The sequence below is a fragment of the Mobula hypostoma genome, chromosome 3 (genome assembly GCF_963921235.1).
Source record: "Mobula hypostoma chromosome 3, sMobHyp1.1, whole genome shotgun sequence".
NCBI classification, from domain to species: Eukaryota; Metazoa; Chordata; class Chondrichthyes; order Myliobatiformes; family Myliobatidae; genus Mobula; species Mobula hypostoma.
In genome coordinates, this window is record NC_086099.1 from 165083952 (window position 1) to 165107071 (window position 23120).

Consider the following 23120-nt stretch of genomic DNA (forward strand, 5'->3'; position numbering starts at 1 on the left):
GAAAGGTCTCGGCCTAAAACGTTGACTGTACCTCTTCCTATAGATGCTGCCTGGCCTGCTGCGTTCGCCAGCAACTTTTCTGTGTGTTGCTTGAAATTCCAGCATCTGCAGATTTCCTCGTGTTTGCGTAAATTCTGCCTGTCATTACTTTGCAGACCTTAACAACTAATTGATAATATCCAGTAGACTAAGATTACCCTCTTTAGTTGTAACAGCATTGCCAATTTTGTGTCATCTGCAAATTTACTAGACATGTCAATCATATCCAAATCATTAATATGTATAACAAGCAGTAAGAGTCCCATCACTGATCCTTGCCTTGTATTACTGTCACGGGTTCTCAATCACAAAAACAACTCTGTGCTTCCTATAATCAAGTCATTTTGGATCCTTAGTAGATTTCCTGAGCTCTTACCTTTTGGACTAGTTACCCATGTGAGACTTCTTCAAAGGCTTTACTGAAATCCAAAAGGACTGCATCAACTATATTGATCTCTACAAAACATTTTGTTACATCTTTGTTAAATTTAATCAAGTTGGTTTAAAAGATTTCCTCCTAACAAAGCCATGCTGACCATCTTTGATTAATTCATACTTTTCCCAGTATAGATTATTCAGATTATTTTTTCAGTAACTTACTTAACTAATTGTAACATTTAAGATGGCTAAAGGAGTGGGCAATGTTTTTTTTTCCTCTCTTTTGATGGATGAAGTTCAGCATCACAGTAAACCGGGTGATGAAAAAGGTACTCAGCATACTGACCTTCAGTCAGGGCACTGAATATAGAAATTGGGAGATTATATTATGGTTGTATAAGTCACTGGTGAGGCAGCTTTTGCAGTATTCTGTAAAAGTTTGGATTCTCTATTATATTATTTAAAAAATGTTGAACTAGAAAGAGTGCAGTGAAGATTTAAGAGGATGTTGCCAGGAAGAAAAGACCTGAGTTACAGGGAGAGGTTGGCCAGGGGAGGTCTTTATATCTTGGAACATAGGGATGGTCTTATAGAGGCATTTAAAATGAGAGGCATAGATTAAGTAGATGTTAACAGTCTTTTCCATAGGATAGGGGAATCCAAAAGGGGCATAGGTTTAGGGTGAGTGGGAAAACACTTAAAAGGGACCTGAAGGGTAACTTTTTCATGCAGAAAGCGTTAAGAAAATGGAGTGAGGTGCCAGAGGAAATGGTTGAGGCAGTTATAATAGTAACAGTTAAGGAGCATGGAGGGGCGGAGCTCGGACAGATACGGGCTGAATGCAGGAAATTGGAACGAGGTAGGTGGGCACAATGATTGACATCGACTGGTTGGGTTGGGAGCCTGTATCTGTGCTGTATTGTGCTTTGATTATATGTGTAAAACAGCCAGATGACTTGGGTTGATGGGAAAAAGCAGTTCGCTACACAAAGGCAGTGAAAATATACAGTCCTCCTTGAGTACAGGTCAGATGAAAATTTAAAAACAGAGGTTCATAGAGTATTTTTTTTGAGAAATGGAACCCTGCTGGTGATTTGGGAAGAAGATGCACATAAACTTTGTTTTAATGGAAAGGAAGATGAAGTTAATGGGTTGAGCAGCCCACAGATGTCTCTGGTCCCATGATATATTTCTACAGATAAGTCACAATCTGTAAAAAAAAATCATTCCATTTGCTCCCTGTTTACCTTCCATTCTCAGTGGTAGGTTTTTTACCTTTTTGTGTTACTTTTCCAGGTCTTCTGTGGACTTGCCCAAGTATCTGCTCTTCATTTTCTTATTCTGCATTTCTACCCGCAATCACCAAATAGGTGAGTTAGTCATTTAACCAGAAAATAGTTCTATTTACAAATAAACAGTAGATTTTACAAAATTTCGGAACAAATTAATTTGACAGGGATGTGTTTCTCTGGTCAGACTAAATGGTTACATATTAAAGTGTACTCACTGAAACATACGTACAGCACTGGAACGGGCTCTACATTACCACATCATCCATTTTGCAGTTCCTTAACTTTTCCCGCAGGGATTCAACATCTTCTGATCTTGTCACCTTTTTCTAAGGATTTAATTTCATTTTTTCCCGACCGGACTATTCCCCCCTCCGCCCCCCCCCCCGCCCCCAGGCCGCCAACCTGCCTTCCCTTTTGAAACAATGTGTATGAGACACGTTTTATATAAGGGCAAGGATGATGTAACACTGAAGCTTTATAAGCCACTGGTGAGGCCTCACTTGGAGTATTGTTAGCAATTTTAGGGCCCTTTGTCTATGAAAGGATGTGCTCCCATTGGAGAGGGTTCAGAGGAGATTCACGAGAATGATTCTGGAGATGAAATGATTGTATGAGAAGTGTTTGATAGCTCTGGGCCTATGTTTGCCGGAATTTAGAGGAATGGTCGGGGCGGGGGGATCTCATTGAAATCTATCAAATGTTGAAAGGCCTAGACGGAGTGAATGTGAAGAGGATGTTTCCTATAGTGGGGGAGTCTAGGACCGGATAACCCAGCCTCAGAATAGAGTGACATCCAATTAGAACGGAGATGAGGCAGCATTTCATCAGCCAGAGGGGTGGTGAATCATATCATTCTTTTCTAATGCCTTCTTTACTCCATCTAGCATCACAGAGCTGCATTTACATATCTTGTATCTTGCATGAAGCTACTGCTTCATCACATATAGAAACATAGAAAACCTACAGCACAAAACAGGCCCTTCGGCCCACAAAGCTGTGCCGAACATATCCTTACTATAGAACTACCTAGGCTTGCCCATAGCCCTTTATTTTTCTAAGTTCCACGGATCCATCCAGGAATCTCTTAAAGACCCTATTGTTTCTGACTCCACCGCCGCCGCCAGCAGCCCATTCCATGTACTCACCACTCTCTATAAAAAAAACAACACACAACAACAACAACAACTTACCATACCCCTGACATCTCTGTACCTACTTCCAAGCACCTTAAAAATATGCCCTCTTGTGCTAGCCATTTCAGCCCTGGGAAAAAGCCTCTGACTATCCACACGATCAATGCCTCTGATTATCTTCTACACCTCTATCAGGTTACCTCTCATCCTCCGTCGCTCCAAGGAGAAAAGGCCAAGTTCACTCAACCTATTCTCATAAGGCATACTGCCCAATCCAGGCAACATCCTTGTAAATCTCCTCTGCACCCTTTCTATGGTTTCTATGTCCTTCCGGTAGTGAGGTGAATAGAACTGAGCACAGTAATCAAAGTGGGGTCTGACCAGTGTCCGATATAGCTGCACCATTACCTCTCAGCTGTTAAACTCAATCCCATGATTGATGAAAGCCAATGCACCGAATGCCTTCTTAACCACAGAGTCAACCTGCGTAGCAGCTTTGGGTGTCCTATGGACTTGGACCCCAAGATCCCTCTGATTCTCCACACTGCCAAGAGTTTTGCCATTAATGCTATTTTCTGCCATCATATTTGACCTACCAAAATGAACCACCTCACACTTATCTGGGTTGAACCCCATCTGCCACTTCTCAGCCCAGTTTGGCATCCTATCAATGTCCCGCTGTAACCTCTGACAGCCCTCCACACTATCCACAACACCCCCAACCTTTGTGTCATCAGCAAATTTACTAACTCATCCCTCCACTTCCTCATCCAAGTCATTTATAAAAATCACGAAGAGTAGGGGTCCCCGAACAGATCCCTGAGGCACACCACTGGTCACCGGCCTCCATGCAGAATATGACCCATCTACAACCACTCTTTGCCTTCTTTGGGCAGGCCAGTTCTAGATCCACAAAGCAATGTCCCCTTGGATCCCATGCCTCCTTACTTTCTCAATAAGCATTGCATGGGGTACCTTATCAAACGCCTTGCTGAAATCCATATACACTTCATCTACAGCTCTATCTTCAACAATGTGTTTAGTCACATCCTCAAAAAAAAATTCAATCGGGCTCGTAAGGCATGACCTGCTTTTGACAAAGCCACGCTGACTATTCCTAATCATATTATGCCTCTCCAAATGTTCATAAATCTTGCCTCTCAGGATCTTCTCCATCAACTTACCAACCACTGAAGTAAGACTCACTGGCTTATAATTTCCTGGGCTATCCCTACTCCCTTTCTTGAATAAGGGAACAATATCCACAACCCTCCAATCCTCTGGAACCTCTCCCATCTTCATTGATGATGCAAAGATCATCGCCAGAGGCTCAGCAATCTCCTCCCTTGCTTCCCACAGAAGCTTTGGGTACATCCCATCCTGTCCCAGTGACTTATCCAACTTAATGCTTTCCAAAAGCTCCAGCACATCCTTTTCCTTAATATCTACATGCTCGAGCTTTTCAGTCCACTGCAAGTCATCCCTACAATCGTCAAGATCCTTTTCCGTAGTGAATACTGAAGCAAAGTATTCATTAAGTACGTCTGCCATCTCCTCCGGTTCCATACACACTTCCCCACTGTCACACTTGATTGGTCCTATTCTCTCACGTCTTATCCTCTTGCTCTTCACATACTTGTAGAATGTCTTGGGGTTTTCCTTAATCCTGTCTGCCAAGGCCTTCTCATGGCCCCTTCTGGCTCTCCTAATTTCATTCTTATAACTTCTGTATTTCCATCTGGAGAGATCTTGCTACCCAATCCACACAGTGCATGAATGTTTTCTTGAATTGCATCATCCACATTTCACGCATTGACATGGAATTACTTAAACCTTTTCAGGAAGCCAAATTAGTTTTATCTCTCACTTGAGCATTTCATTACCTTTCTAGTCTCAGGATTAGTATTATATTCCAAATTCGGAATAACTTGCTTTTTCCAATTGACCATTGAGATCACCATTGCCCTTACCATTAACTCTGCTTTCATTGCATGTTCCATCCTTAAGGCTAAATGGAACTGTGTAAAGTTTCATCCTGTCCCATCTGTAGTGTAGCTTTAAACCCCACTCTCTCTGCGACTGTTACACCAAAGGGCATATTTAATCCCACTGAGTAATTAGGTTTGTTACACAATGTTGAATTTTTGGGTAGTTGATATTTTTGAGCTCACCAAGGTTATTAATGTTAGTATAGCTGAGAATGAAATTTTCCGATCCACTTCTAGCAGTAAGTAACTCTTTCATTAGTTACAGTAATGTTAAATCCTAAATGAAGGCCCTCATTCTGTCAGGATGTACATCATGTACATTGCAACTAAATATTCCTGGATTTCGTTGCTTCAGGTGTGATAGAATCGGAGGGGCAAGAGGGGGAGGTGTTGCATTGCTTGTCAGAGAAAATATAACAGTGGTGCTTTGGCAGGATAGATTAGAGGACTCGTCTAGGGAGGCTATTTGGGTGGAATTGAGGAATGGGAAAGGTGTAGTAGCGCTTATAGGGGTGTATTATAGACCACCTAATGAGGAGCGAGAATTGGAGGAGCAAATTTATAAGGAGATAGCAGATATTTGTAGTAAGCACAAGGTTGTGATTGTGGGAGATTTTAATTTTCCACATAGACTGGGAAACCCATTTTGTAAAAGGGCTGGATGGTTTGGAGTTTGTAAAATGTGTGCAAGATAGTTTTTTGCAGCAATACATAGAGGTACCAACTAGCGAAGGGGCAGTGTTGAATCTCCTGTTAGCGAATGAGATAGGGCAGATGACGGAGGTATGTGTTGGGGAGCACTTCGGGTCCAGTGATCACAATGCCATTAGTTTCAATGTAATTATGGAGAAGGATAGGTCTAGACCCAGGGTTGAGATATTTGATTGGAGAAAGGGGCTAACTTTGAGGAGATACGAAAGGATTTAGAAGGACTGGATTGGGACAATTTGTTTTATGGGAAGGATGTAATAGAGAAATGGAGGTCATTTAAAGGTGAAATTTTGAGGGTACAGGATCTTTATGTTCCTGTTAGGTTGAAAGGAAAGTTAAAACTTTGAGAGAGCCATGATTTTCAAGGGATATTGGAAACTTGGTTTGGAAAAAGAGAGGAATCTACAATAAATACAGGCAGCTTGGAGTAAATGTGGTGCTCGAGGAATATAAAGAATATAAAAAGCATCTTAAGGAAGTAATTAGAAAAGCTAAAAGAAGATATGAGGCTGCTTTGGCAAGTAAGGTGAAAATAAATCCAAAGAGTTTCTACAGTTTTATTAAAACAAAAGGATTGTGAGGGATAAAATTGGTCCCTTAGAGAATCAGAGTGGACGGCTATGTGCGGAGCTAAAAGAGATGGGGGAGATTTTGAACAATTTATTTTTTTTGATATTCACTAAGGAGAAGGATATTGAATTGTGTAAGGTAAGGGAAACAAGGGTAGTTATGGAAAGTGTGATGATTAAAGAAGAGGAAGTATTGGCGCTTTTAAGGAATATAAAAGTGGATGAGTCTCCGGGTCCTGACAGGATATTCCCTAGGACCTTGAGGGAAGTTAGTGTGGAAATAGCAGGGGCTCTGACAGAAATATTTCAAATGTCATTAGAAACGGGGATGATGCCAGAGGATTGGTGTATTGCTTACGTTGTTCCATTGTTTAAAAAGAGTTCTAAGAGTAAACCTAGCAATTACCGGCCTGTGAGTTTGACGTCAGTGGTGGATAAATTGATGGAAAGTATTCTTAGAGATGGTATATATAATTATCTGGATAGACAGGGTCTGATTAGGAACAGTCAACATGGATTTGTGCATGGAAGGTCATGATTGACAAATCTTATTGAATTATTTGATGAGGTTACTAGGAAAGTTGACGAGGGTAAAGCGGTGGATGTTGTCTATACGGACTTCAGTAAGACCTTTGACAAGGTTCCACACAGAAGGTTAGTTAGGAAGGTTCAATCGTTAGGTATTAATATCGAAGTAGTAAAATGGATTCAGCAGTGGTTGGATGGGAGATGCCAGAGAGTGGTGGTGGATAACTGTTTGTCAGATTGGAGGCCGGTGTCTAGTGGTCTGCCTCAGGGATCTGTACTGGGTCCAATGTTGTTTGTCATATATATTAATGAACTGGATGATGGGGTGGTAAATTGGATTAGTAAGTGTGCTATGCAGAAGATACTAAGATAGGTGGAGTTGTGGATAATGAAGTAGGTTTTCAAAGCTTGCAAAGAGATTTAGGCCAGTTAGAAGAGGGGGCTGAAAGATGGCAGATGGAGTTTAATGCTGATAAATGTGAGGTGCTACATTTTGGTAGGACTAATCAAAATAGGACATACATGGTAAATGGTAGGGCATTGAAGAATGCAGTAGAACAGAGGGATCTAGGAATAATGGTGCATAGTTCCCTGAAGGTGGAATCTCATGTGGATAGGGTGGTAAAGAAAGCTTTTGGTATGCTGGCCTTTATAAATCAGAGCATTGAGTATAGGAGTTGGGATGTAATGTTGAAATTGTACAAGGCATTGGTAAGGCCAAATTTGGAGTATTACGTACAGTTCTGGTGGCCGAGTTATAGGAAAGATGTCAACAAAATTGAGAGAGTACAGAGGAGATATACTAGAATGTTGCCTGGGTTTCACCTCCTAAGTTACAGAGAAAGGTTGGACAAGTTGGGTCTTTATTCTTTGGAGTGTAGAAGGTTGAGGGGGGACTTGATAAAGGTATTTAACATTATGAGGGGGATAGATAGAGTTGACGTGGATAGGCTTTTCCATTGAGAGTGGGGGAGATCCAAACAAAAGGACATGAGTTGAGAGTTAGGGGGCAAAAGTTTAGGGGTAACATGAGGGGGAACTTCTTTACTGAGACAGTGGTAGCTGTGTGGAACAGCTTCCAGCAGAAGTGGTTGAGGCAGGTTCTATGTTGTCATTTAAAGTTAAATTGGACAGCTATATGGACAGGAAGGAATGGAGGTTATGGGCTGAGTGCAGGCCAGTGGGTAAGAGTTCGGCACGGACTAGAAGGGCCAAGATGGCCTGGTTCTGTGCTGTAATTGTTATATGGTTATATGTTATATGTTCTTATTTTCACTCTGTCACAGAAGAAATGTTAGATTTCCATAACATTTCTTATTGTTATCTGCAAATGAGGTTTTGCTTTTTGTGCATAATTGAAAGCAATATTTTTTCTCTCTGGAGCTGGATTAAAACTGGCCAGATCTATAACTCTGTGAGTCAGTGTGATAACATTTCATCACGGATGACGTTCAAAGTAATAGTGTACAACAACACTTACTGCCTTATTGCAATTAGTTCTTGTCACATTGCAACAAAATTGTTTACCATGAAGTGTGATGTAATGTCCATCCAACTTGATAGTGAGAGACTCCAGTGGGAAAGTTACAGAAACAGTGGATGGTAAACTGCAACTTGTTGGACTTGATTTGGATTATAATGTAAATCAATGTATATCAGTTCTGCAAGGTGTATCAGATCTTTGATTTTTTTTTGTATAAGGAATTAGCTGCAGAGTAGGTCAATATTCACGAATCAATTTTTTGTTTAAAGTATCAAACTCGTATCTTATTATAAAATTGCACTTAGCTCTTACAATAAAGTTTTCAACTTAATAACAGCTTAGCTATGTAGCTTTAGATATCTATGTCTCTTTATTTCATTATAGTATACTTTGAGGGTAAATACTTTTATCGAACACCTATTCTAGCATGCAACATGTACTGATCCCAAGGGTTGCTTTGTAATGTGGGTGGAGTGAATGTAGAGAAGCACTATTAAGGACAAAGGTAATTTTATGGTTTTCTACCTGTTTAAAGTGGCTAAAACTGCAGGGTATATACTTAACTAAATAACACACATATTTGGCCAAGCTAAGCTGCAATACAATCCCATGCCGGTAGCTACAGCTATTTATGGAAGATTAGAAGTAAGCATCTGTCAAATTTAAAGCTATGGTTTTCCAACAATGGGGGTAACTGCTAATCATGGGTTTAAATATTTGATTCTCATAAATTCCTTTAAACTTGGGCACCTGTTGCAGCCACAGAGCAACCCAACTCTAATTGAGGCCTGTGGGGGTACTTCAAAAGCATCATATTATGCACTTCAGCTGACCTGAATGTTTGTCCATTTGATAAATTGCCGCATCTGCTGGGTAAAAGAAAAGTTTGCAGTAATTCGGGTTTGAGGAACCTCTCCCTCTGAAGTAAAACTTAGGAAACCTAGTGGTTGCAAGTTATACCCTGCTGATTCAATTTGAACCACTTAAGATTGAGGTAAATTTTCAAGTTCAAGTTTATTGTTATTAAACTGTACATGTATATACTGCCAAACAAGGCCGCATTCCTCCGGACCAAGGTACACAACACAGTACGTATAACTCACACACATAAAATAATATTACCACAAATAAATAAAATAATGAAGATGCATACATGATACAAGTTAAAGAGTAAACAGCATAACGCTACTGGCACTTCATATGTGATGAGACCTGGGTGGTGGCAGGGAGTTCAGTAGTCTTGTGGCCTGGGGGAGGAAGCTGTTTCGTATCCTAACAGTTCTTGTCCTAATGCTGTGCTACCTTCTGCCTGATGGTAGGAAGTCAAAGAGATTGTTGTACGGATGGGAGGGATCACTGACAGTGCTAAGGGCCCTGCGTGCGCAGCACTTCTGATAGATATGTCAAATGGATGGAAGAGAGACCCTGATGATCTCTCAGCAGTCCTCACAATTCTTTGTAGGGTCTTGAGATCAGATGCCTTGCAATTCCAGTACCAGATTGTGCTCCTGTGGAAAAATTGATTAAAATGAGTGTGGGGGAGGCCTCAACCATGAACAATCTCAGGAAATGGAGACGGTGCTGTGCTTTTTTTGACCAAAGAGGTGGTGTTGAGGGACCAGGTGAGATCATCCATTATGTGCACTTCCAGAAACATGGTGCTCCTAACTCTCCACGGCAGGAGCTGTGTATGTGCAGTGAGGTGTGTCAGCTTGCACCTTCCTAAAGTCCACAGTCACCTCTTTGGTCTTGTCCACATTGAAATTCAAGTTGTTGTGCTCGCTCCACTCTACCAGTTGCTCTGCCTCCTTTCTCCATGCCACCTTGTTGTTGTTTGTTGAAGAGGCCAATCATTTTTGTGTCATCAGCGAACATCAGTTTGAACTGTATCTAGCAATGCAGTCATGCGTCAGCAGCGGTCTGAGCACAGGCTAGGGAGCGTTGGTGCTCAGCGTGATGGAGCCAGCGATGTTTTTGCCAAAATGGACTGACTGATGCATAGATACTTTACTAATCCCAAAAGAAGCTACAGTGTCGCAAAAGCATTACAAGTGCACAGATATAAATATTAGAAGCGAAGTAGAAAGAATAAAAAATGAGTTGCCACATACAGTCTAACAGGAGGGGATTATGACTTTCCCAGCTACAGTTTGACTCATTATAGAGTCCTAATGGCTGTAGGTAAGAATGACCTCATGTAGCACTCTTTGGAGCAGCACAGTTGTCTTGGTCTATTACTAAAAGTGCTCCTCTGTTCAGCCAAGGTGGCATACAAAGGGTGAGAAACATTGTACAGAATTGCCAGGATTTTGTGCAGGTCCTTTGCCCTCACATATATGTATTTAATAATGGTGGCATCCTCAATGCACTTCTGTATATAGCCAGTCACATCTTGTATGTTCGATGATAATGTGATGGTTGTAGGGAGCTGCCTCTCTGAACATGCTTCAACGGTCCTGTAACACTGGCCAGGTCTTCGTCTCCCTTTGAATTGCTTTGACACACTTAATGAGGGAATTAGCATCACAGATAGATGGTCAAAAAACCAGGGAAGGAGGAGGAGCACCAGGAATTCTTCTCACTACTAGTAGCAAAGTCAACATGCTGACAGAATTTAGGCAGGGCTGTGTTTAAGTTAGAATGGTTGAAGTTACCAGCAACAATAAAGAAACCATTGGGGTGTGTTATTTGCAAGTCTCTGATGATGCTGTAGAGCTCACGCAGCACTTCCTCAGCATTAGCAGGGTGGTGGGGGGCTGTACACAGCCAGAATCACAATAGCAGTGACCTCCCTCGGTAAATAGAATGGACTGCACTTCACCATTACTGATCTGTACTGTAGGCGAACTACCAAAGTGTTCGCACGCCGGGTCTTTTTACTATTAATACATACACCTCCATCGTGGGTCTTGCCAGAAATCTTGGGAATTCTGTCAGCGATGAAGCCCTCTAAAAACACAGGAAAATCTGCAGATACTGGCAATCCAAGCGACACACACAAAATGCTGGAGGAACTCAGCAGGCCAGGCAGCGTCTATGGAAAGAGTAAACAGACAATATTTCAGGACAGGCACTTCATCAGGACAGGAAAAACAGATGGGAAGTCAGAGTAAGATGGTGGGGGGAGGGGAGGAAGAAGTACAAGGTGGTAGGTGATAGGTGAAACAGGAAGAGGGAGAGGGCGAGGGGGTGAAGTAAAGAGCTGGGAAGTTGATTGATGAAAAGAGCTGGAGAGGGGGGAATCTGTTAGGAAAGGGTAGAAGACCATGGAAGAAAGGGAAGGGGGAGGAACACCTGAGGGCAGTGATGCGCAGGTAAGGAGATAAGGTGAGAGAGGGAAATGGGAATGCTGAAGGGGGGGGGGGGGAACGGAACGATTACCAGAAATTTGAGAAATCAATGTTCATGCCATCAAGTTGGAGGCTACCCAGATGGAATATAAGGTGTTGCTCCTCTGACATGAGTGTGGCCTTATTGTGGCAGTTTTGGAGGCCATGGACTTGCATGTGGGAATGGGAATGAGAAATAGAATTAAAGTGGGTGGCCGCAGAGAGATCCCACTTTTTCTGGTGGGTGCTTGGCAAAGCAGTTCCCTAACCTATATCAGTTATCACTAATATACAGGAGGCCACACTAAGAGCACCGGATACAGTAGATGACCCAACAGACTCACAGGTGAAGTGTCGCCTCAGCTGAAAGGACTGTTTGGGGCTCTGAATGGTAATGAAGGAGGAGGTATAGGGTCAGGTGTGGCACTTGTTCCGCTTGCAAAGATAAGTACCAGGAGGGAGATCAGTGGGGAGGGACGAATGGAGAAGAGAGTGGCATAGGGAGCAATCCCTGCAGTAAGCGGAAAATTGGGGAAGAGGGAAAGATGTGTTTGGTGGTGGGATCCCATTGGAGATGGTGGAAGTTGTGGAGAATTATGTGCTGGATGCAGAGACTAGTGGGGTGGTAGGTGAGGACGAGGAACCCTATCCCTGGTGGGGTAGCGGGAGGGTGGCGTGAGGGCAGATGTGTGTGACATGGAAGAGATGTGGGTGAGGGCAGCATTGATTGTAGAGGAAGGAAAGCCCCTTTCTTTGAAGAAGGAGAGCACCTTATTAGTTCTGAAAAACCACATCCTGAGAGCAGATGCATTGGAGACAGTGGAACTAAGAGAAGGGAATGGCATTTTCACAAGTGACAGAGTTGGAAGAGGCCAGGTAGCTGTGAGAATCAGTGGGTTTATAAAAGATATCACTAGATAAGCTGTCTTCAGAGATCGAGACAGAGAGATCGAGAAAGGGGAGGAAGGTGGTGGAAATTGACCGGGTAAGTTTGAGGGCAGGGTGGAAGTCGAAGGCAAAAAAAGTTGAAACCCCCTAGCTGGATGACTGCTTCAGGGATAGTATCCTGAAACCACATTTCCATCAGAATGAGCACGCACCTCTCCTTCATCTCATGCTGATTCAGTCCCAGATGCAGGTAGCGATCAAAAATTTGAAAGCAGAATTGATGGAAGAGCTGGCCTGCAGGATTTCACCCTTAGTCTCACATTCCTCGCTTTTGCTTCCTTGCACACTGCTTCCAACGGCATCTTCCTGTGTGACTGGAGCAGATGACAACACGGTGCGCAATAAGCCCATGCTGCAGAGCTCATCTGCTGTCCAACAACTCGCTACTGAGGTAGACTTGTAGAACCTGGCATTCTTCAAATCCAGCAATGTCTTGTAATCATAAGAAAGATGTAAAGGACGAAAAATTACATCATTAGTTGGAGCCAGAGTGGCCGCTGTATCTAGATGCATTGCCATTTTATCAAATTTTTTTTTGTACTTTTTGCAGAAGGTTTTTGCTATCAGTGACATCAAAGTAAGTGCAAGATGAGCATAGAATCAACATCACAGACAACAAAATAACAATCCCTTAGTGGATCTGAAACACGTGGGCTCTAGATCAGGTAGCAGCACATTCACTTCTAAGTCAGAAAGTGACTTGAACACAAAATCCTGGGCTGATGCATCAGTCGAGCACTCAGAGCATTTTGCACTATTAGAGTTTTTCTCATTTGAATAAACTTTAAACCAAGAGGTGATCTTCTCCCTCTGCTGGATGTAAAAGATCTCAGTGCTTTTTTCTTTAGTGAGGATATGGGGAGTCTTAGCTAGTGTATCCTTCTACAACATTTTAAAGTTAGTTTATTGCTTTTAGAGTACCTAGTCCTTTATGGACACTGAGTTTTCTACATTACAAGCGTGACAACATTTCAGCAGTATATTAGTAATATTTTTCAGCCAATTGATTCTATGGCTGTAATTGGTTTATTATTGTCAGCTGTAACCTCTTGTGCTCCTCTATCTAACAAGTTAAGAGCCTATGGTATTAAAGGAAAGTTATTGGCATAGATAGAGCATTGGCTGATTGACAGAAGGCAAAGATTGGGAATAAAGGGAGCCTTTTCCGGTTGGCTGCCAGTGACTAGTTCTGTTCCACAAGGGTCTATGTTGGGACCACTTCTTTTTTTTGTTATGTCAATGATTTGGATGACAGAATTGAGAGCTCTATGGCCAAGTTTGCAGACAATACAAAGATAGAGGGACAGGTAGTGTTGAGGAAGCAGAGAGGCTATAGAAGGACTTAGACATATTAAGGACAATGGGCAAAGAAGTGGCAGATGGAATCTAGTGTCGGGAAGTGTATGGTTGTGCACTTTGGTTGAAGAAATAAAAGCAAAGACTATTTTCTAAAGGGAGAGAAAATTTAAAAATCTGAGCTACAGGATTCCCTAAAGGTTAATTTGTAGGTTGAGTCTGTGGTGAGGAAGACAAATGCAATGTCAGTATTTATTTTGAATATAGAGGCAAGGATATAATGTTGAGGCTTTATAAGGCTCTGATGAGGCCTCACTTGGAGTATTGTGTGCAGTTTTGGGCCCTTTATCTAAGAAAGGACGTGCTGACATTGAAGAAGATTCAAAGGAGGTTCATGAAACTGATTCCAGGATTGAAAGGCTTATCATATGAGGAGCATTTGATACCTCTGGGACTGTTTTCAGAAGAATGAGGCATGACCTAATTGAAATCTATTGAATGGTGAAAGGCCTTGATAGAGTGGATGTGGAGAGGATGTTTCCTATGGTAGGGGAGTCTAAGACCAGAGGGCATAGCCTCAGAATAGGACATCCATTTAGAACAGAAATGAGGAAGAATTTCTTTCACCAGAGACTGGTGAATCCGTGGTATTCGTCGTCACAGATGGTGGTGGAGGCCAAGTCATTGAGTATAATAAGGCAAAGGTTGATAGATTCTTGGTTAGTCAGGGCCTGAAAGAATACAAGGAGAAGGTGGGAGCTTGGGTCTGAGAGGGAAATGGATCAGCTGTGATGAAATGGACCAGATGATGGGCCAGTGGGCCAACTGGCCTAATCCTGGAACCTGTATCTTCCAGTCTTGTAGTCTTGTGCACCAAGATTCAGTGAAAAGGTTTTATTTGTAAGACTTCCAGACAAATCATTTTGTACCCAAGTACATTGAGGTAGTTCAAAAGAAAAACAAAACAATGCTGAAACAGTAGTGTAACAGCCACAGAGAGAGTGTAGTACGTGGAGATAATAAAGTGTGAGGGCTGCTATGAGGTAGATCGAGAGATCAGGAGTTAATCTTTATCATATAAGAAGACTATTCACAAATCTCATACTGTCAATATACTTTTCCCCATTTATTTACTCATTCTATCTTACAAGCCAATCAACTCCCACATACCCAGATTCTCCCCCTACCAATGTTCCCTCTGACTTAGTAGTCAGTGTGCGCAAAAATCTTATGTTGTACAAATTTTTTTTCCTGTGACGAAAGTATGTGCACACTGAATGCACACATGGCATAGTTTATGTGGGTTTACAAAATATTTGACATATTTAACAGCTAACAACACACTGTTGATAAGAACTTTGATCTCCTCTGGGTTTGATCGTTTTCACTCTTGCTCCTCTGCACTCAACCGTAACATGCGTAGCACTCCTGTAACAGGTAATGACGGGTTCTGTTGCCTGAGCTTTTGTACACCGTCCAAATGCAACTTACTTGCCAAATGATGCTTTAAAAAGTCAAGTTTCCAAATACCATCCCATTTCTTTCCACTAGCAAATTCTCCAGCAACTTTTACATCACGACAATATGAACGGATAACTCCAGTTTCTGAATCATACATAAATATTTCTCATAGCTGAACATTCATGACCTCATGAGCTTTCGGTGTAGCAGTTTCTACTATTTTGTTAAGCCATTCAACTTTAAACAAATTTGCAGTTCATTTGCACTTCACGGCTTTCACTTCTTTTGAGTTCGACATAGTGAACCAATATTTTTTTCAATAAAAACTTAGTAAGCTATCTGCTGGATTTGAAACAGATCTTTGTAAACTTTACGATATGAGCACTGTCCGCCAAAGATGGCTGCCGCTGTGATGCAGCTGTACAAACCGGAACAGGAAAGGTGAGGTGATGTAAATCAGTGACATGCATTGTGGTATTTGAAAAACTGACTAACTAGTTAACAGAAACATTTAGCTAAAAGATTAATTTCAATAAGTATAATTATTAATTACTACATTATTTTAGGTAACTAACCTTTTGTGCACATTAATTTCCTTTGTGCGCTGGTTGAAAAACGTGTGTGCACACACGCGCACAGTTTAAAGAGAACATGGCCCCCTACCCTTCTAAACCAAGAGTAATTTACAGTAGCCAATTATCCCCACAGCCAGCAGATGTTTTGGATGTGGGTTGAAAATGGAGCATCAGGATCTATCCCATCAGTTACAAGAAGTTGATGCAAATTCTGCGCAGATGATACTAGGCGCCAGATTAAACCTTAAATCTGTGAAGTCATTGGGATGCCCATGGTTCAGTAATAGACCCAGAGGTGTCTGGTACTAGAAGTGTTTTTTTACACTCTCTGCTGGGTTCCTCTTGCATCTTGTTTGTTGCTTCAGATTCCGGCATCTGCAGTCTCTTGTGTCTTCAAATAACCTTACAGTTTTGAAAGCTTCTAATGAGATGACAAATGGGTAAAGGTCCAGGTTGACTTCCCTGGCAGGCTGTACAGTAAGGCAGCTACAAACGTCATGGATGTGATGTGGCTGCATTGAACAATGTTTTAGACACTTCTTGCTTTCAGTTTAACCTTTAAAAACCATAAAACAGATGGATACCATTCATTTCTTGTTAACTGGGAAGCAGTTCATGAGATGATTTAGAAATAGTCTAGGAGCAAGCTGTGCAACATTAAATGCAACTGGCCAGCCAGCAATGAAAGTTCCACTGGAATCTCTTGGGAGGTTTTTACAATGATAAAGGTTTCTGCCACTTCCTTTCCAAGATAATCTTCCTTTACAGACATGTACCAATATGATCGTCTCCAACTGACGAGGGCAACAAGAGCTCATTTTACTGTGGAAGAATGCACTTTGCCTCAGCAACAGTTGTGGTATGATGATTTTCTCCAACCAGTTGTGATGAAGTGATCTTTCCCAACCAACTGTGAGAAGATGATATTCTCCGTCAGCTAGGCTAATATTAGTCTGATGACAGCGTCTCCTTTTCCATTGATCAACACCACCTCTGTGGCCTTGGTTCAAACGTCATGTGTACTGAGCGTTTCCACCTCTGTGGTGTGTGTGGTTGACCTTGTCAGATATTTAGTTAATAAAAAATAACATTTGAGAGATATAATAAATTTACCATTGAGTTTGAGGTAACACCGTATACATAGAAATCTACAGCACATTACAGGCCTTTCAGCCCACAATGTTGTACTGATCATGTTACCTACTGTAGAAGCTGCCTAGAATTTCCCTACCGCATAGCCCTCTATTTTTCTAAGCTTCATGTACCTATCTAAGAATCTCTTAAAAGACCCTATCGTATCTGCCTCTACCACTGTCGCTGGCAGTACATTCCATGCACCCACCACTCTGTGTGGAAAAACTTACCTCTGACATCCCCTTTGTATCTACTTCCAAGCACCTTAAAACTATGCTCCCTCATGTTTGCCATTTCAGCCCTGGGAAAAAGCCTCCGGCTTTCCACACAATCAGTGCCTCTTATCATCTTGTACGCCTCTGTCAAGTCACCACTCATCCTCCATCATTCCAAGGAGAAAAGGCCAAGTTCACTCAGCCTACTCTCATAAGGCATGCTCTCCAATCCAGGCAACATCCTTGTAAATCTTCTCTGCACTCTCTATAGTGTCCACATCCTTCCTGTAGTGAGGTGACCACAACTGAACACAGTACTCCAAGTGGGGTCTAACTAGGGTCTTGTATAGCTGTAACATTACCACTCATGAACTCAATCCCACAGTCGAATCACACCATACACCTTTAGACATTTAGAAACATGAAAGAGAAGTCAAACCATATTGTTTAAAACTAGGAACTTGCTTTAAAATTGAATGATGGCGCAACAGGATCATTTACATTGCAGCAGTTGTGGGAAAATGTAAAGCTGCAATGGATTGAATTAATTTCATGAAGTCGTACATTCAAATTTTGCTTCCCCTCATTTTACTTCTTGATGCATTCACATTTGATGGAGGCATTGTTTGTGAATTTTCCAAAATTCCACATGTAGAATGCTTCTAGAATGATTCAAGAGGATTGAAAGGTGGCAAATACATAATCACTAGTGAAGGAGGGAGGAAGAGGGAGAGAGAGACTGAGACTGACTGCAGGCCAATTAACTTTAACATCGTTAGTCATCAGAAAAATGCTGGGGTTAAGTATTATAGTTTAAAGTAAATTTATTATCAAAGCATGTATATGTCACCATATACAACCCTGAGATTCATTTTCTTGTGGGCATACTCAATAAATCCGTTGTAGAATAATAACCATAATAGAATCGATGAAAGACCGCATCAATTTGGGCATTCAACCAGTGTGCAAAAGACAACAAAATGTGCAAATACAAAAAGAAAGAATTATTAATAATAAATAAGCAATAAATATTGAGAACATGAGATGAAAAGTTCTTGAAAGTGAGGCCAGAAGTTGTGGGAACATTTCAATGATTGGGCAAGTGAAGTTATCTCATTTGGTTCAAGAGCCTGATGGTTGAGGGGTAGTGACTGTTCCTGAACCTGGTAGTGAGTGTCCTTAGACTCCTGTACGTGTTCCTGATGGCAGTAGCAAGAAGAGAGCATGTCCTGGGTGGTGGCGATTGCTGCTGATGATGTTGCTTTCCTGCAACAATGCTCATGTAGATGTGCTCAGTGGTAGGGAGATCTTTCCCTGTGATGGACTGAGCCGTATCCACAGACAAGAGAAAATCTGCCGATGCTGGAAATCCAAGCTACACACACAAAATGCTGGAGGAAGTCAGTAGTCCAGGCAGCATCTATGGAAGAAAGTAAACTGTCAACATTTCAGGCTGAGACCATTCATCAGAACTGGAGAAAAAAGATGGGAAGTCAGAGTAAGAAGGTGGGAGAAGGGGAGGAAGAAATACAAGGAAGAAGGTGATTGGTGAAACCGGGAGAGGGGAGAGGTTAAGTAAAGAGCTGGGAAGTCGATTGGTGAAAGGGATAAAGGGCTGGAGAAGGGGTTATCTGATAGGAGAGGAAGAAAGGGAAGGAGGAGGAGCACCTGAGGGAGGTAATGGGCAGGGAAGTAGATAGATGGGAAAGGGAAATGGAGAATGGTGGGGGTGGGTGCATTACCAGAAGTCTGAGAAATCAGTGATCAGCTCATCAGGTTGGAGACTACCCAGATGGAATATAAGGTGTTGTTTCTCCAACCTGAGTGTCGCCTTATCACGGAAGTAGAGGAAGCTGTGGAATGGGAATGGGAAGTGATAGACAATAGACAATAAGTGCAGGAGTAGGCCATTCGGCCCTTTGAGCCAGCACCACCATTCACTGTGATCATGGCTGATCATCCACAATCAGTATCCAGTTCCTGCCTTCTCCCCATAACCTTTGATTCCGCTATCTTTAAGAGCTCTATCCATCTCTTTTTTGAAAGCATCCAGAGACTTGGCCTCCACAGCCTTCTGGGGCAGAGCATTCCATATATCCACTACTCTCAGGGTGAAAAAGTTTTTCCTCAACTTCGTTCTGAATGGCCTACCCCTAATTCTTAAACTGTGGCCCCTGGTTCTGGACTCACCCATCAGCAGGAACATGCTTTCTGCCTCCAGCGTGTCCAATCCCTTAATAATCTTATATGTTTCAATAAGATCCCCTCTCAGCCTTCTAAATTCCAGAGTATACAAGCCCAGTGGCTCCAATCTTTTGACATATGACAGTCCCGCCATCCTGGGAATTAACCTTGTGAACCTACGCTGCACTCCCTCAATAGCAAGAATGTCCTTCCTCAAATTTGGAGACCAAAACTGCACACAGTACTCCAGGTGTGGTCTCACCAGGGCCCTGTACAGCTGCAGAGGGACCTCTTTGTTCTTATACTCAATTCCCCTTGTTATGAAGGCCAGCATGCCATTAGCTTTCTTCACTGCCTGCTGTACCTACATGCTTACTTTCAGTGACTGATGGACAAGAACACCTGGATCTCGTTGTGCTTCCCCTTTTCCTAACTTGACTCCATTTAGATAATAATCTGCCTTCCCGTTCTTACCACCAAAGTGGATAACCTCACATTTATCCACATTAAACTGCATCTGCTATGCATCTGCCCACTCACCCAGCCTGTCCAAGTCACCCTGCATTCTCATAACATCCTCCTCACATTTCACACTGCCACCCAGCTTTGTGTCATTTGCAAATTTGCTAATGTTACTTTTAATTCCCTCATCTAAATCATTAATATATATTGTAAACAGCTGCGGTCCCAGCACTGAACCCTGTGGTACCCCACTGGTCACTGCCTGCCATTCCGAAAGGGACCCATTAATCGCTACTCTTTGTTTTCTGTCAGCCAGCCAATTTTCAATCCATGTCAATACTCTGCCCCCAATACCATGTGTCCTAATTTTGCCCACTAATCTCCTATGTGGGACTTTATCAAAGGCTTTCTGAAAGTCCAGGTACACTACATCCACTGGCTCTCCCTTGTCCATTTTCATAGTTACATCCTCAAAAAATTCCAGAGGATTAGTCAAGCACAATTTCCCCTTCGTAAATCCATGCTGACTCGGACTTATCCTGTTACTGCTATCCAGATGTGTCGTAATTGATGGAGGCAGATACAATAGGGTCTTTTAAGAGACTCCTGGATAGGTACATGGAGCTTAGAAAAATAGAGGGCTATGGGTAACCTTAGGTAATTTCTAAAGTAAGTACATGTTTGGCACAGCATTGTGAGCCGAAGGGCCTGTATTGTGCTTTAGTTTTCTATGTTCTATGTTGTAAACTTGCGTGCCGGCCCTGCACAGGTCCTCTGAAATGAGAACACTGAGGAATTCAAATTTGCAAACCTTTCCACCTCTGATCCTCCAATGAGGACTGGCTCATGGACCTCAAGTGTCCTCCTCCTGAAGTTAACGATCTTGCTGACATTGCAAAAGAGGTTGTTGTTATGCCACCAGTCAGCCAGATTTTCAATCTGCTTCCTATATGCTAATTCAACATCACTTTTCGTTTGGCCTGTGACAGTATTGTCAGCAAACTTGTATATGACATTGGAGCTGCCCCTCCTCCTTCCGTATTTCCTGTGGTCCACTCTCCACTCCTATCGGATTGCTTCTCTATAGATATTTACCTTTTCCATCTATCACATCCCAGATTCTTACTCCATTCCCCCCTCCCAACCCACTTCTTAATCTGGCTTTTCCCCTTCTTTTCCGGTCCTGATGAAGGGTCTCGGCCCGAAACATTGATTGCTTATTTATTTGCATAGATGCTGCTTGACCTGCTGAGTTCCTCTGCAGTTTCTTGTGGACACACACAGACCAGTTCCCGTACCAGGCCGTTATGCATCCAGATAGGATATTTCAATAGTGCAGTGATAAAAATTAGTAAAGGTTGACAGAGGCATTTAAGCTCCCTTTAGCCTCCTGAGGAGGTAGGGACATTGCCGAGCTTTCATGACCTTGGCATTAATGTGGTGGGACTATGATGGGCTATTAGTGATAGTTACTTCTAGGAATTTGAAGCTTTCAACCACCCCCCCCCCCCGCCACTTTCTGAATTCAACGACCAGCTCTTTTGTTTTGATGACACTGAGGGAATGGTTGTTGTCATGGCTCTGTGTTACTAAGGTCTCTATCTCCTTCCTGTACTCCAAGTCATTGTTTACAGAAGCAGCCCACTATGGTGGTATCAAGTGCAAGCCTACAAGAAAATTAATCCAAGTCATGCTGTCTTCTTGCTGCTGCCATCAGGAGGGAGGTACAGGAGCCTCAATTCCTACACCGTCAGGTTTAGGTACACTTATTACCTCTCAACCAGAAGGGATACCTTCACTCACTCCAACACTCAACTGATCCAGAATCAATGGACTCACTCTTAAGGACTCTTATAAATCGTGTTCTTGATATTTCTTACTTATTCTTTTCTTTTATTTTGTATTGTCTTTTGCATGTTGGTTAGTTGTCCATCTTTGTTGTGTGCAGTTTGCATTGATTCTATTGTGCTTCTTTGTACCTACTGTGAATGCTGGAAAGAAAATTAACCTCAGGGTAGTATATGGTCAATTATAGGAACTTTGAAAACAAATTTACTTTTGAACTTTGGAGGAGTTCAGGCTCTGGGTTTAAAACAGTGACTGACATCACTGCAGCCCTTCTCTGAAGCTAACTGTCTTATACATAGGATATGGTAGTCATCCTGGAATTCAAAACTGCAAGGACTGCAGTAATTCCATCTACAAGTTTGTAGCTGACACCACCGTAGAGGGCCGCATCTCAAATAATGAGACGTACAAGAAAGTGATAGAGAACCCATTGACATGGTATCATGACAACAACCTTTCCCTCAATGCCAGCAAAACCAAAGAACTGGCTATTGACTTCAGGAAGGGGAGCGGTACATGTGCTTCGTTTGCATCAATGGTGCTAAGGTTGAGAGGGTTGATAGCTTCAGGTTTTAGGCCATGGTGTCTAAATGTTTGGACCAGGACAGCCCACCAACGCTTCTACTTTTTGGCATGTGCCCTTTGACCCTCACCAATCAATGTACCATAGAAAGTGTTGAATCTAGATGCATCACGAGTTGGTCTGGCAGTGCCTTCACCCAATAGGGCTAATTCCTTACAGAAGAAACTGTGTCACATTCATTTAATGCCTTGCCGAAATCTGTCTTTACCCAAGGGAGCTGCACTGCATTGCATTGCACAGCATTGGAGTGATCCATGGTAACACTGATAATTGCCTCAACCTGCTGCTAAAGTTCTCAGCAAAATGAAAGACTAAGCTATTTGGTTTAATTTGATGTATGGCAACAAAAATAGCTTTTGCTAGCAGTTTAATTGAGTCTGGCTGGAACAATTGATTGTTCAGTACTGATAACTAAGTGAAAAATGTGAGCTGGAAATAGACATAGTAGGACTTGTATCATTAACAAGTGCTAAGTGAGTTATTTTCATGCAGAGTTTTATTTAATATTTTTACAACAAATCACTGGCGTCAAAGAGGCACTTTGCTGCAGTTTGTAGGTCAGAGAACGTGGAAGATCAGCCAGGCTCTGCATGGATTTTGGGAAGGAAAGGGGGCATCAAAACTGTACTGGCAGCGTATATCCTGAGACAAAAATCCCTCTACTGAATGGCCTTCATTGGCCCTTGATGGGCCACTACTTACAGCATGTAGAAATTGAGACTGACATTTACTTTATCTGATTCATGAAAATTCCTACCGGGATTGGCATGGAACCTCAATGTGCAGGTTATACATGTGTTCCAGCACATGAATTCAATTGAATTGACTTTATTTCTTACATGAGGAGTAAAAATCTTTACATTACGTCTCCATCTAAATGCGCAATGTGCAATTTATAGTCATTTATAATATATACTATGTACAACAGGATAGTCAATATAACATAGAAGTACAGTTGCATCAG

At 42.1% G+C, this 23120-nt stretch overlaps 1 protein-coding gene across 9 annotated transcripts in view; it reads left to right on the forward strand.

Annotated features, from left to right (window-relative positions):
* LOC134344368 (cytochrome c oxidase assembly factor 1 homolog) overlaps positions 1-23120 on the forward strand; it is a 95279-nt gene that overhangs the window by 24143 nt on the left and 48016 nt on the right. For 4 of the 9 annotated variants that reach the window (XM_063044042.1, XM_063044037.1, XM_063044039.1 and 1 more), the window contains one exon: positions 1714-1787. The exons of the other annotated variants lie outside the window; for them this stretch is intronic. The gene's annotated coding sequence lies outside the window, so the exon portion shown is untranslated. The remainder of the gene's footprint in view (positions 1-1713; positions 1788-23120) is intronic. 9 annotated transcript variants of the gene reach the window in all.